Source organism: Alexandromys fortis, unplaced genomic scaffold, assembly GCF_014885135.2.
Source record: "Alexandromys fortis isolate MF-2015 unplaced genomic scaffold, M_Fortis_MF-2015_v1.1 scaffold_6, whole genome shotgun sequence".
Taxonomy (NCBI): Eukaryota; Metazoa; Chordata; class Mammalia; order Rodentia; family Cricetidae; genus Alexandromys; species Alexandromys fortis.
Window position 1 is genome coordinate 11,002,398 of NW_026067902.1, and position 15,910 is coordinate 11,018,307.

Consider the following 15,910-nt stretch of genomic DNA (forward strand, 5'->3'; position numbering starts at 1 on the left):
AAAAAAAAAAAAAAAAAAAAAAAAAAAAAAAAAATCATCTCGGCTAGCCCTCTTGACAGCTCTAGGGCAGGAATTAGGAATTTATTTGGTGAATGGGCAAGGAAACCAACGGTGACTGAAGCATGGAACTTGATGTTACATCTGGTACAACAAGGAGAGTCAGGCCCAGCATATGAGACCAATGTTCCCACCTACACTGTGGTCCGAGTCCTTGAACCCTTGTACTGACTGTTGTCTCACTCATAGTTTGGCTGTGGGTTAGCCCCCAAAGGTTCATGGGTTGGGTGATTAGTGTAGAGGTGCTGAGATGGTGGAAACTTTAGGGGGCGGAGTCTAGTGGAAGGCAGTTAGGATGCAAAGTATGTTGGGATACTGGGATATGGAGTGCTCCGTCCTTATTCTCAGGGACCATGTCAGGTCTTATGGGACTGGATCAGCTCTTGTAAGGATGGGTTGCTAGATAAGAACCTGATCCTGTCTTTGAATGTCTTTGCTGTGCTCACCTTTGCCATTTGACCCAATGACCTTACCAGAGCCAATGCTGGTGCCCTGTTCTTGAATAGTCGGAACTGTGAAGTGAATAAAATCCTCATTTTTAGAAAGCTTTCTACTTCTGATATTCTGTTATGGTAACACAAAAGGAGACTATGAAAGCCACTCTGAGAGACATGCGTTTTCTTACGCTTTTTATTTACTGCTTTTGGTTGCATATGAGTTCAGGCATATATCCATGTTTTACAAATTATTCGTCTTGATTTTCCTACTGTCTTGCCCATTGTTCAATGTCTTCTCCCGTGTGTTTTGTGTGTGTGTGTCTGTCTGTCTGTCTGTGTGTGCATGCGTGTGTCTGTACCTGTGTGTGTACATGTGTGTATGTGTGCGTGTGTCACATATATTCTTCAGTTTCTCTTTAACCTTTGGTTTTGTTATGGCTATCCAGGCCTGAGACGTTCTAGTTGAACTTGCAGCGCTCCTCCTGCCTATGTGTCTCAGGCTACGACATTGCGGTCATGAGCTATCATGCCCAGCTTGTTCCCGTTATTTTTACGCTTGAGAGCTCTGCATCCCTCCTGTGTAAGGATAAATGCTCATTCCTATCTTTAGGGTGGAAAGTGGATTTGTTTTCTGCATTTAATCCCTTGCTCTGTCTAGAAGTTAGTGATGATTTCCTCCCCCAGAACGTCTCTTCAGAAGGACATTGAGCAGCATGCCCGCACCCTTGATCTGTTCTGACACACTTGCTACCTGGAAGGCTCTTATCATCCAGTGCCGGGTGTGTCATGTCTGATGTCTGGATCAGAGACTCTGAGGATCACACTCAACAGAGACACAAATTCCAACTAAGGCCACATGAACTTTTAGAACTTACCCCCCCCCATTACTGAATGCCCCCAAGTCCATGGCATCTAAATCATAGGATTTTTCTTATTCTCAGGGCCAGACAATTGTTCTAAATTTTCACCGAACACTTCTGTAAAGCTCTGTCTACCATGCAGCTAGAGCTCGGGGTGTGGCTTCTCCTCTTGCAGTGTAATTCCTGTTTACATCCCCAGGTGTCAGAGAATTCCACCTGACCCCTATCACCCAGCCCTTAGAGCATGGCGGTGTCTTAGCTTCTACAACGCTGTTATTGGACATTTTCACAAAGGAAGCTGCCCAATTGGTCATGCCTGAACCATTATTCTTGGTTGCATTTGAATTAAATTCTCCGTATTTTTCTTAATAAATATTTATAACTGAATCTTTGTTGGTGTTGGTTTGGGCTTCCTGTTTCATCCCGTGAAACCCAGTTTGAGTGGTTCATTGATGGTCCTTCTCAGCTCCAGTCACCCCCAAGTTTGATACCCACATTTTTTACATCACTATTTATGTCTTTGAACATCACGTTCATAGTGAGAAAAACTAAAGCTCAGGTTGGTGGGGTGACTTGACCAGAGTCACAATACTACAATAGGGAGCTAGCTGAGTGACAGTAAGGGTCTGTGTTTCTAAAACCACGGTACGTGACCAGAGCAGAGCAGCTGACTGGTAGCAACAGCACCACTGTGAAGTCATGTACCTGACTCACCTGAACCTGGCCATACCACAGCCTGTCTGCTTCCTGACATCTAGTGATGTCCACGGACATATATGGCCAGGCTGGTCACTTATTGCCATTCCCAGGACCTGAGTTATCCCCTTGCTCATTTCCCATCATCTACAGTACACTGTGTGTGCACGCATGCATGGGTGTGTATGCATATCTGTATGCAAATCTGTGTGCCTACGTGCTTACAAAGAGTGGAGGAGAACTTGAGTGTCTTTTTCTGTCAACTCCATCCTTGAGACAGGTCTCACAGGTCCTGGAACTCCCAGTTTTCCAACTATGTGGGGCCCCAGAGATCCTCCTGACTGTCTCCCACAATGCTAGAGTCACAGGTGTGTGTCTCCCTACACCCCTCTATTTTGGTGGGTGCTGAAAATTCACCTTAAGGTCTTCATGTTTGTACAGCAAATATTCCATCCTCCCCCAGTCCTCTGCTCTTTTTTCTTTAACACAGAGCTAGAATTTACAATCCTGCTGCCTTAGCCTCTCAGGTTGCTGGGGCTATTCATCCACCATCCATGTATTGCTCTCTTGAACGATTCTTTAACCAGACAAGGAAGCAGCTAAATTGCAATTGTGTATCTATGACTCATCTCATCACGCATTTGCATTTTAGCTTCTCCCATGCAAAGCCATGTCCCTTTTTTAGTCTACTGGCCAACCAACTATGAAAGCTTCTGATACCGAAATCTGGTCTAGAGTAAGTGCTCATCCTGGGCTTTGGTGCAGTAGCATGAGCTGGGACCCCTTCTGGGGGTTTCCCCTGATCCTACATCTTCTTCGTATTGTTTGGATGCACTTGCCTGAAACTTGGAGTTCACCAGCTGCCATCCTGTGTGGCACATCCTTCACCATGGGCATAGCCTCCCTGTCCCTCACACAGATGATTTAGGATTAATCACCGCTGCTTAGACAGTGTCTGGGACTTCCCCCTAAGCTCTTTATCCCTCTCCTTAGGCCCTCTGTAGCAGATAAATACCAAGAAACACTAGAACCTCATCCTTGGACCCTCATCTACACTGAGTGTGACAATGGGGCCTCACTCTGGGAGCTGTTGTCAGGATGGAGTTGTGGTTAATACTGATATCATAGGTACAGGTTGTTGAGGTTGTTAAGGTTACTCTGTGATGATAACCTACTTAAACAGCTTTAAACATGCTGGGGGTTCAAACCCAGGTCTACCTACCTGCATTGCAAGCACAGTCCTCCACCAACCCCGGCCCGCTTATTTTGCTTTTGGATACAGGCTAAAATTCACAATCTTCTTGCCAAAAAGAAGGGGTTAGGCTGGCCCGGCCCTCGGGGTGGCAAAGCTATGATGAAAAGACACCCCAGAATATAGACCTGGCACCTCGCCCTCAGAATGGGCACTATGGCTGAGACTTGCTTTCTTAAAGAGGAGGCTCCCCCACCATGCCTGTTGCTACTGGAGGGACTCCTCTTCCCCTCTGGCTGGGGCCCAGCCAGTTCTTCACATGTATAAGGCTCCTGACAGATCTGACCAGAGCAGATGTGGGAGAGCCCTGAGTCTCCTACCCAGTCCCTGCTTCCCTTTCATTTCAGCCTGGGCATTCTTGACTCTCGTCTGACATCTCCCACCCACTTCACTTTCTAAGAGCTGGTAGTTAATTGGCCTTGACCTTACCCTTGGATGATACCCAGTCATTCAGATAGGTTGTCCATATTTGGCCACTGACCTTGGAGTCACCCCTCCACTCTGCCCAGTTGCCCTAACGGGCTGAATGTTATGTTTGCTCATCTTTCTCAGACACAAATTCTTTTTATCTCTGTAGCTTTAGAGCCTGTCCTGAAACTAGCTCTTATAGACCAGGCTGGCCTCGAACTCACAGAGATTTGCCTGCCTCTGTTTCCCGAGTGCTGGGATTAAAGGCATGTGCCACCACCGCCCGGCCCAGACACAGATTCTTGTCCAGTCACTCCCTATTGTTGTACATGACAGTCTTGTGTCACCTCCATGCCAGGAGTCATTCTTTCCAACAGCCTGGAACCCATAACCCTTTCCTCCCCTAGTCTGACATACTTTATCAGCCCAGTTTCTCCCACTGGGTCCAAGAACAGTGATCCAGGTGCCTTTGTCCCTGAATGAAAGTGGAAAGGTATCCCAGAGTCCCCTGCCTGCCCCAGCTAGCCTGAGCAGATGAACAGCCTGGTAAGGAGTGATGACGGTGGAAGGGTCTGTCCTGGGCTGACCTTGGTTCTCCAGCTGAGAACCCAGATTTTCCTTGACCCCAGGAATTCCTCCAGGAGCCTCGCCCACTCACCTCTGAGCTGCTCCTTTTGCTCACAAGGGCGTTAGCTGATTGTGGTCTTGTGCCAGGCCCTATCTTTGTGGCGTTCTGGATTTATTGGGGGCTTTGTGCATTTTTCGCTCTGGAGTCGCCATCTGAGCAGCTTTCTGGTCACCCTGGCTCGTCTTCTGCAGCACGCTCATCTCAGATGCTGGCTGGTATACCCTGCTTCCTGCCAGGACCCTGCTGTTCTGGGGTGGGTCTGGGCTGTGCTCCAGGAGACAAAATTCCCTACTCTGACTCCATCCACATGCCCAGATGTTGCTCCATTGACTTCCTCTCTCTCGCCAAAGTCATGGAACGAACGTCTCTAAGTGAGAGAAGGAACAGAAGCATCAATAGCACCCATTCCACCCACTTCCTCCCAACAACTTCAAACATAAGTGTGGGAGTGGAGGGCAGACTCCTCCTAATTTGGAGGGGTCCCAGAACCCGTGGATGGCCTCCCCTCAGCTATCTTCTCTGACCATTTGGTTGTAACTGACCTGGCTGTCACACCTGGGCTCAACAGGACTGTGCTAGGAGCAATTCCCAATGTCTCTGGAGATCAACATTTTCCTGGTCTATAAACAACCTGCAGCTCATGTTATAAGAAGAAAACCTAGTCACACATCCCCCAGCTTGTTCAAAGCCATAGGTGAGAAAGCAGGGCAGGTTTGGGGATAGAATCGAGGTGGTCAGGTGACTTTGCTCTTGGCGTCTGAAATCTGGTCTCTTGACCATCTGCCTCCCAGTTCGTTATGTGCATTCAGTATCCAGCTATCAGTACCAACGTGCAGGAACGTGGGGCCTGGAGAGGGCTGCCCGAGGCTGAAGGCAGAGTGCAAACAGAAATTACAGGAGGAGCCAGCACACTGGGTGTCAGCCTTGGAGATACAGCAGAGCCAGAACTCAGAGCCCCAGGAATGCCAGGGGAGGTGCCTGTAGGAACTGCCGCTTGGGGACTGAGGGTGGAGGAATGGGGCCAGGGAAAAGGAGTCCACTCCCAGGATCGCCTTAGTAAAGGGCCAGCATCTTATTTTATTAAAAGCCTGTTGTTGGCTGGATAAATAGTCTTTCTGCTGAGTGCCAAGGGCCCAGTAACACTGGGGGCAATTAGGAGCCTGTTCTAGGAGCTAACTTCAAACCAGCAAGCACATTTTTTTAGCTAATTAGAGTCTCTCTCTCTCTCTCTCTCTCTCTCTCTCTCTCCTCTCCCTCTCCCCTCCCTCCCTCTCCTTCCCCTCTATCTTTCTTGAGCTTGACTCCCTGTGCATGGTGCATGTGACCTTCTATACACTGGTGTGTGTGTGTGTGTGTGTGTGTGTGTGTGTGTGTCACCAGATGACTCCCTCCTTCTCTTCCTGTCCTCCACTCTCTTTATCCTCCTACAGGAGTGGACCCAGACAATGGCCTGGGGTTATTTACTGAGATGCCTGGGAGGGAAGGGACACAGCCCTGTTTATAGCGGTTGAGTTTCTAAACCACCAAACTCATCCCTCTCCAAATCTTCATTGTAGGAAAAAAAGCAAAACAAAACAGCACAAGGAGACTCATTTCAAAGGAAAGCAGGAGAAAAGCTGTGTTTCCTTTGCCAGCCAGTTTGCGATTACTATTAATTTTAGGCTGGATTAAGGCAGGGAAGGTAAAATGACTTATTTCATGTTTCGATGGTAGTTTTATTTTTTCTTCCTTCATTGCCTTGTGAGTCAGGCAGGCAAATAGTGATGTCAGAATGGGGGAGATGGGGTGAGCTTTGTGCAAACTCCTGTAACCACACCTTCTGCTAAGGTTTCAGGGGACGATGAGCCTCCCAGGACCTGTTCTGAAAGTCACCCAAATTGCTTCCACTTCTACCAGAATCAAAGAATTGACACTTCAAAGTGCTTATCCAGATTTTTAGAAAACTATATTTAAACTATAAAATAAACGAAAACACTTACTACACTGACTGGTTGTCTGAGGTTATTTAATTCCTTGGTTAGGTTAAAGTAAGTTGCTCCTATATAAGATAGAATACAGTAATCTACTGGCTTCTCTTTAACCTTGTTTTCAAACAATAAACTTTGCGTGAGGAGCCAGAGAAGGGTATATATGTGTTTAAAAGAAAAAAAAATTAAATGTATAGTTCACAGAGATAAAGGGATTACAGGACAGAGAAAATGTAGTGTACCTTAAACTATCTTACTCCATATTTGAACATTAGTTTATCTTCAGAGGGCCTGGGAGATGGCTCGGCAGCTAGAGGTGCCTGCTGCCAAGACCGGCAACCTGAGTTTGGTGAGTGGGTGTGCGGGTGTGCGCATGCACACAGCGTTTATGTTACTCATCGCATCATTAAAACCGTCATACCTACATAAACCTGAATCTGGTAAAGGCATAGCTTTCCCCCTGTGTCTCAATACTTTATAAACTAACTTCATAGGAGTCCTTTAAATCACAGGGGCAGGTAACACCAGACACAGAAAAGAAGAGAAAAATAGTGTGGCATATTAAATCCAGACAACTTTTCTAAACATTCAGAAAGTTTGATTTGTCTCCTCCAGTTATCAAAGAGAAAGGCAGAAGACTACCCGTGTGGCAAGGGAACGCATAAGGGGCAGATTTCCCCCCTCGCAGTGGGGGATAGGGGCTCTATCAGCTGGCAGAGTGTGGTTTTCTAGTATGTCTTTGCTGGTTGATTTAAAACACTAACTCCGAGTTTTTAATATAGCACTTTCCGTGAGTCACTGGGCTGGAAGCCCATCCAGAGCCAGGCAAGGGTCCAAGACAGAAACAAGCAGGATCCAGCTACGAGAAGTCTCTGTTAGCACAGCTAAACAATTGTAATTAAGAAAGTTCCAGTCACTCCAAGATTGCCTCCTTCTAGATAAAATAAGGAAAACATTACTGAAGAGCGAGCGGGGCAAGGCAGCTCAGAGACAATGCTGAGAAGTGGCAGGGCTAAGATGCTAACAATCAACTTGCTGTCCCAGAGACAAGAGATAATCTGATTAACTCTTCAAAATGAATTCAGCATCCTGTTGACTCAGGGCAGAGCAGGTGCACAGAATGCATAGGACAGGCTCCCCCCTGAGAAAGCAGGAGGTGAAGTCTGGACCACCGGAAGCCCCAGTGATCCTATTCCTCCTGCAAAATCACCCAGGGAGCAAAGCAGAGCCAAGCATTAAGAACAGGCTGTGCTGACTTCTGGTCCTCTCCTACTTCTCTAGCTACAATTAACCGCTCTAGAAGTCAGTCCGCAGCTGGAAGGAAAAGATGGGCCGGCAGGAGGACCTCAGGAGCTGAGAACCAGTGACCTGCTTGGTGCCCTCCTGCTGTCCCTTCTCTCCCGGTTACCCCTTGGCTCTGGAGGGATTTGCCGTGGGAGTCACTAAAAGGTGCGGACAAAGTCATCCTCAAAGACATCCTGTTCTCTACGGCTGAAGCCCACGGAGGGAGGGAAAGCGTGAATAGACCCAACCAGAGGCTCCAGTCCCTGTTCTTACAGCCCACGGATCCCTGCAGACAGTCTGGTCAGCCAGAGGCAGTACCACCGCCACATCTGGTCTACTGTTGGGACGTTAGTGGGTAGCCTGTCACTCACAGCAAGCAGCAGGGAGGTCCTGAGTCTTCCTGACTGTGATCTGGCTTTAGAAAGCTCAGCCCAGCAGCCACATCCACCCCATCATGTTTCCCAGCAGCAGCATTTAGAAACACGAACCTTACTAAGGAGCAATAGAAAGCGGCACTCTAAGAAAAATTATAATGAAATAAAAAAGAACTCTTGGGGAAAAGAATCGAGACACCTACAGAAAGGCCAGGGTGAAACAGAACAGTAAGACACAGAACAAACCTTAATCCATAAGGAAATGTTAGACTTGGCCCTAACGGGTCAATAATTATCATAAAGGCAAACAGTCTAAATACACCCATTAAAATGTGGATTGGCAGAGTGGATTTTAAAAGATGACCCAACTAGATGCTGCTTCCAAGAAGCTCATTTCAAATTCATGGACTTAAGTAACGGACAGCAAAAGAATGGAAAAGGATACACCATAAAAACATTTTTTTAATGTACACTTGTTTTATTCATAATTTGTTATGTTTGGGGATTACCAAATTAATTCTAATGATGGTTGAATATAATAAAAGGCAATCTTTTACCTCATCCTTAAAACATCCGCTGATCCATCTCATTCAGTACAATAGTCAATGTTGAAAGAACATAAAACAAACATCTACACTATCATGGTTTTCATAAACGTCTATCCCATCACTGGTGGGTAGCACATTTAACAGTTAAATACATTTAAATACAGTATAGTGACTGCATGACGGCAGCACTGATAACCAGATAACCATCCAGCTAGACCAGCCAACAGGAAGCTGTCTAAATATTTAAAATACAGCTCTTGTTTAATCACCCTTTGATTTGATCACCTTCTGGGGGGATGGGGAAGAGTCTGCTGGTCACATGGAACTATATTAAGGCCAAATCCTCTGGTATCCCTTCCCAGAGGTTTCTTTCAACTGGATTAAGTCTCCAGTTCCAAGGCAAGCCCAAGTTTGTGGTCTCCAGCATTAAAGCTCTTCCCATCTACCAGAGTGGACAATGTAAACTTCACGCCAGGCCTCAGAGTCTGAGTCTAACCCACTCCGACTGAACCAGAGTTGTTGACCTCTGCAGAAATGGAAGCAGTAGGATCCAACGGCAGTGCCAAAACAAATGCAGTTGGTACCTGATGTCCAAGCAAGCTTTACTGAAGTGTCCGAATCCTCACATACTTTCTGATAAATTGATCCTCCAAATTCTGTCCCATTACTGACCTTAGTGTGTAGCTGGAAGTCCCCAGTCCTGTAGCCTACTGCAAAGTTACTCTTTGTCAGCTCTCACTTGGCACTGTCAAAGGTCATTCGGTACCCAGCAAGCCAGCCCTCATAACCAAAGAGCCATGGAAAATCAAAGGTCCAGCAAAATCAAAGTCAACATGACAGCCAAGGTTTAGACGCTCCCTCTTGTAAGCAGACTTGATTTTACCACTTTTCTTCCCTGTGTTCGGTGAAAAGGTAGTATCAAATGTCACGTTCAAACCTCGATAGATCTGGTCTTCAGTTGCAGTCTCTGTCCCCAGAGTGTTATCGGTGTTCCATTTCTCTGTGAAGGTAAGACCATGCTCACACCATTTGTATTTGGTCTCCAAGGTCCCACTAACTTTACCAGCATCTGGTTAGATGAACCAGATGTTAAAAATTCCATGCCACTATACGACTTTGTTTTCACATTTACCTTTACCAACCCAAAGACAAATGTTTTGTTGAAGATATCTCTGGCAGCTTTGCCAAGGTCAGCATAGGATGGAAGGATACACATTGGTCGTGGACATGTCTGTACACAACAGTCCGTCATAGTGAAGCTGCAGGGCAGGGGTGGGGGTAGGGGGCATCTGCGGGTGTCTTGAGGGGTGCTGCCGCTCCACTATCTGGCACTTGCGCTGTAGCCACTGTGGCTGAAGGGTGAAGTGAAGGAGCCGCCATAAAATTGTTTATAAAAGGGGCTGGAGAGATGGCTCAGCAGTTAAGAACACTGGCTACTATTCCAGAGGATCCGAGTTTGATCCCAGCACCCACAGGGCAGCTCACAGCTATCTGTAACTCCAGTTCCAGGGGATCTCACACCCTCACATAGACACACATGTTGGCAAAACATCAATGTTCCTAAAATAAAAATAAATAGTTTAAAAAATTGTTAATAGAAAGGAAGCATGATTGACTATACTAAATCAAAGCATCAAACAAGGAAATTTACTGTGGGCAGAGATGAATGTTATTAAATAATAAATAATCCATCAATAAGTGATAACTATCTTGTGACCCAAACATGAAAGGCTCACAGGTATGAAGCAAAAAGTAAACTGCAAGAAAAAAAAAATACAATTCTACAGCTATCATGAGAATGTGATCTCCATGGCCCTCACACTCAAGTGCTTCCAGGAACCAGAGACAAAATCAGCAAGAACATAGGACTGACATCACCAACTGACAGGTATCTAATCCTATCCTAGAACATTCTGTTTAACAGCAGCAGAACACAGAATCTCCAGGGGCCCACAAAATACTCAGCAAAGTGGAATACACTGTAGATCACAAAACAGTATCGGCAGGGCTGGGGAGATGGCTCAGCAAGGAAACACACTTGTCACACAAGCACAAGTGCCAGAATTTGGATTTCCCGGCACATGGTGGCCAACTTGTAATCCCAGAGCACAGGAGGAAGAGAAAGGGCAAGGTGGCTACACAGACTAGCTGATCTGAAGAATTTAGTTCAGCAGGAGATGCCATCCCAGGAAATAAAGCAAAGGACTAGTGAAGAAAACTCCTGAAGTCAACCAAGCATCCAAGTGTGAGGATCTGAGTTCTTACCTCTAGTGCCCAAGTAAAAAGCCAGGTTGTGTGAGATGTATAGTGTAGGGTGTGCGCATGTGAGAGTGAGAGAGAGGGGTGTGTGTGTGTGTGTGAGAGAGAGAGAGAGATGTATGGTGTAGAGTGTATGTGAGATGTGTGGTGTGTATATTGTGAGAGAGATGCATGGTGTGCATGCAGTCATGTGTGTATATGTGTGTAAGATGTGTGTGAGTGTGTGAGAGAGAGAGGCATGGTGTGTGTGTGGTAGTATGTGTATATGTGTGAAAGATGTGGTGTATGTGTGTGTGTTACTAGAGAATAGAATCAGGCAGATCTGGAACTTGCCAACCAGCCAGCCTAGACAATCAGTGAGCCCAGGTTTGGTGAGAGACTCTGGAAGAAGAAGGAGGAGGAGGAGAAGGAGGAAAAAGGAGAAGACAGAGAAAAAGGAGGAGGAGGAGGAAGAAGAAGAGAGGGAAGAAGGAGGAGGAGGAGGAGGAGGAGGAAGAAGAAGAAGAGGAGGAGGAGGAGGAGGAGAACTGTCGATTGCGTTGGGTGGGTCACTGAGTCTAGGGGTTGTAACCCACCCTGCAATCAGTTATTCCAGGGTCACGGAAGGGTACTATCTGGAAGAGAATGAGCTAGGAAACAAGGAGGAGGCCATACTAAGTTTGTCACAGCCTCCGTTTATTAGGGACGGGTTACAGTTTATATAGGGTAAGGAATGGGGGGGGGCACAGGGGCCTGGACTCTTGTCACATGGTCCAGGTCACGTAGGCCAGGAGGTTACCTTCTGTCAGGTCATGTAGGCCAAGGAGTCAAGAGTTGCCACACCTAGTTCCCTGGATAGCTGGAATGTGAGGCGGGTTCCGTTAACAGATAGTTCTCCATTACAGCTTAATTGGGTGTGGGGCAGGTTTTGTCAATAGAACGACTCTTAACATAATTATGGGTGTGGGGTTCTCTGCAGACTCCCCAGGGTGATGATTCCTGTAATGATTTTTAGGAGGAAAATGGCTCCTCACAGAGAACAGTGTCAGCCACCTGTCATCTGCTCTTGGCCTCCACACATATGCATGAACACCCACATAGACATGTGCACACAAAACATACAATGAATATGCGCCTGAAAAAACGAAATGAAGCCCAAGTTAAGCATGTACAGATCTCTTAAAAGATCAAACAAAATACTTTGAGGACTCTGATAATAATAACAACAAAAATAATGAAAACACTAATGGCCATGACTTATTGACTATTCTCTGCTGCTGGCACCGAGGAGGCTTTGTTTTCATTTAACCCACACAAGCACAAGTTGCACTGTTTCCTGCAGTCCTCCTTAGCTATGGCTTTCTTCTCCATAGTTTCAGTCACTATGACCAGTTGTGGCCCCAAAATCCTAGATATAAAATTCCAGAAATAAAGCTTAAATTCTGCACAGTTCTAAGCAGCATTCTGACTTCTCTGCCCTGCCTCTTCCTCCTGGGGTGGGAATTATCTTTTGTTCATGTATCCATACCGTATGTGCTGCATGCCCATGAGTAATTTAGTAGCTTCTACGTTGACTCTTATAATATTGCAACACTTGTATTCAAGAGGCATATATATTATGTAATAATAGCCCCCAATGAACAATAATAGTGAAGATGGCAGTTTATTTACACTGTATGGGTATAAATGTTTTCTTTTGTTATTGATTGTTGTTATGGTCCTACTGTGCCTAATTTATAAATTAAACTTTATCATACTTATGTATTGGGGGGAAAAAGCATGTGACATAATCAGTACTACCCATGGTTTTCAGCATCCACTGGAGACCTTAGAATGTATCTCTTATGGATAAAGGGGGCACTACCGTATGTAGATTGGCTATAATGGCCAGAGAAGTAATGCGTCTAAATACACAGCTTACAGAACAACAGAGTCCCAGCTGAGGGCTCCCATGGTCACACTGTGTTCTCATGCCCTCCAGAGACAGTAAACTAGTGAGGGAAGACTCCCTTGGCTTAGGCATCCCTTCTGCAGATGGGTACAGCCTCATATGATTAGGTGCAGCCTTAGCAGGTGGATGGAGGAGGTCGTCTTGGCCTCCTAGTCACAGCCTCCACACCAGCAAGCTCCCTAGGAAAGCAGGTTCCCTTTGGCAGGGCCGCAGTTGGGATGCGCATAGGAACAGGAACAGCTGTTTCCTGGAAGGAGCAGTTGGAGAGAATGAAGAAAAACGCCGTGCGTCCAGGTCTAACAATAGCCCCGTTATTTCTGACAGGGCCTCGGTCGGGATGGAAATCATTCTTTCAGGTGCAGAAAAGGAAAGCGAGGCTGTGCGTAACTGCCTTAAAATAGGTGGGGGCAGGCAGGCAGCTTGCAGGTGACGCGTGAGGGGTTTCTCAGTTGGTATTTCCTATATTTCCTGTTTTGGATGTAGGTTTCTGTCTTTCTTTCCTGAACTGGTGTGTATGTGTGTTCATAAAGTTTGTGTACCAGGTTTTCCCTCATCCCCATCTGTGTTCTTTTCATCAATAGTTTACCAGCTGTTCTGCACGGTGGCAGGGACCCATAGAAACTCAGGCAGTTCTGTTGTTTTCTCCTTAGCTCTTCCCCGCAGGCTCATAAAGCTTTGACACACCTGCAGCGCAGTACAGCAGAAGGGACGTGCTGTCCTGCATTGGAGTTGCCCATGGGAAAGGACAGCTCAGGTCCTAAGCAGACTGCCATTTTATTTGCTGTTCAGTACAGCTTTCTTTAAGTACATTGGATCTGAGATTGACATTCTCAGATTTGTGAATTCCTTCACTTCAAATGTTTTTGTGATGGACCAGTCCAGTGTGTTAAAAGGCTCACCATGAGGGCCTGATGACCTGGGTTTGATCCCTGGATCTCACCGAGTAAGGAGAGAAGGGCAGCCATGGTGTCCGTGCACCTGTTCACACACACTCTTTCACTGAGTAATAAGTACAAATAAAATAAATGGGAATTTAAATAAGAAGGACTTTGTGAGCCGGGCGGTGGTGGCGCACGCCTTTAATCCCAGCACTCGGGAGGCAGAGGCAGGTGGATCTCTGTGAGTTCGAGACCAGCCTGGTCTACAGAGCTAGTTCCAGGACAGGCTCCAAAGCCACAGAGAAACCCTGTCTCGAAAAACCAAAAAAAAAAAAAAAAAAAAAAAAAAAAAAAAAGAAGGACTTTGTGGGGCTGGAGAATGACTCAGCAGTTACTGGAACTTTCTACTCATGCTGAAGCCCAGAAATTGACTCCCAGCACCCACATTAGGAGGCTCACAACTGCCTGCAACTCCAGCTCCCTGGCACTCCCTTCTAGCCTCCTTGGGTACCCACACACATGGCTAGTGTGTGCATACATGTGTGCATGCACACCCATCCTTAAACATAAATCTTTTAAGAGCTACTTGATGACAGGGTTTCTAGTTTAGGTCTGCCCTCTCTCCTTCCAGGCAAGGGCAAGCAAGAATGGACTCTGAGAAATACGCAAGAGACATCAGCAAAGGAAGTCTGAAAAAACGTGAGGGAGAATTAGTTAGGGATTCTAGGATCAGAGGTACAGCATAGCAGCTGTGTGCCTTACCACCACAATGAAGGTGACCTAGGCCTGGCACTTCCCAAAGCCAACCAACAAGGATTCAGTCCTTCTCTTCAGAAAGGGCCCAGCATCTCTTTCTTTTTCACTGACAGACACACAGGGGACCAAACCTTAACAAGCAGCCTTATTTGAGCATCACTTGTAGTTGCATTTTCTTTGGGTCACCACCCAATTCCCAAATAAAGACATGGAGACTTATTATTTATGAATGCTCGGCCTTAACTTAGGCATGGCCCACTAGCTCTTAATTTAACCTGTCTATTCATTTACGGTTTGCCTCCGTTTTTTCTTTCTTTCTTTCTTTCTTTCTTTCTTTCTTTCTTTCTTTCTTTCTTTCTTTCTTCCTTTTTACCTTCCTTTCATTCTGTATGCCCTACTTTTCTCCTCCATGTCTTTCTTTCTGTCTGGCCCCTGGCATCTCCCTGGTGTCTTTTTCTCTTTCTTTCCTGGGTCTAAATTTCTCCCCCTACTTATTCTCCCTGCCTGGAAGTCCCACCTATACTTCCTCCCTCACTATTGGCCATTCAGCTTTTTATTAGACCAATCAGGTGCCTTAGCCAGGCAAGGTAAAACAGCAACACATCTTTACATAGTTAGACAAATGCAACACATCTTTACATAGTTAGACAAATGCAACATGGTTTCATAGTTAGACAAATATTCGGCAACAATCACTCTTGTCTGCACAGTTCTGCTATGCCCTTTCCATCTGGAGACATCAGGAGGGTCAGACTAAGAAAATTCCCAAACGCTAGGCAGCATCAGGGAGAATATGGGGAAAGCGCAGTTGTTTGTGATTGTGTGAAGAAAGTTATGAGCTGGGCTCAGAGGCTAGTAATAAATGGGGCCAAGTCCTTTACATTAGACCTAAATGGAGTGAAAACCCAATTAAATAAGAGTCTTTTATCATAAATAGCTGTTGCAGGGTCCCGGGGGTTGGGGGGAGAAGGGGCCATTCTTCCTTGGGGGATAGGGAAAAGTAGGCATGAAACCAACATTGCAGGCACCGGGAACAGGTTGAAACAACAAGCCCAGTTTATTTCAGGAATGGGTAAGCCTTACATATTCTGCACACTGCCCTGGGAGGGGAGGGGTCTGAGCTGGCATCTGCTGAGGTGATATGGTCCCTGTCCATAGGTTCCCATCATCCAGGCTGGCTTTTAGTAAATAGCTCCTGCCCAGGCTCTTACTATCAGTCTGGGATGGCTGGCTCTCAGGCCCATTAAGGCTTAGCTATCCCACAAATGGCAGGGTATCCTAATACAATGGAAGAGCACACAGTTTACCAGGAACCAGGAAACTTTTTAAAGATTTATTTTTTATTTTTAGTTGTGTATCTGTTGTTTGTATGTGGGTGGGTCTGTCTACATGAGTACAGGTGCCTGCAGGGGTCAGAGGTATTGGATCCCTTGCAGCTAGAGTTACAGAGAGTTGAGAGTAAACCCGCTTGAGTGTTGGGAATTGGACTCTGGGAGACTAGTATGGTGCCGAGCCATCTCTCCAGCCCAGAACCTGGGAAATAAAGGAGAGACGATGACTTGCTGACACCCAGGTG

At 46.2% G+C, this 15,910-nt stretch overlaps 1 pseudogene; it reads right to left on the minus strand.

Moving 5' to 3' along the window:
- Positions 1–8,891: 8,891 nt before the first annotated feature.
- On the minus strand, positions 8,892–9,727 carry LOC126494957 (voltage-dependent anion-selective channel protein 2-like; annotated as a pseudogene).
- Positions 9,728–15,910: the final 6,183 nt, after the last annotated feature.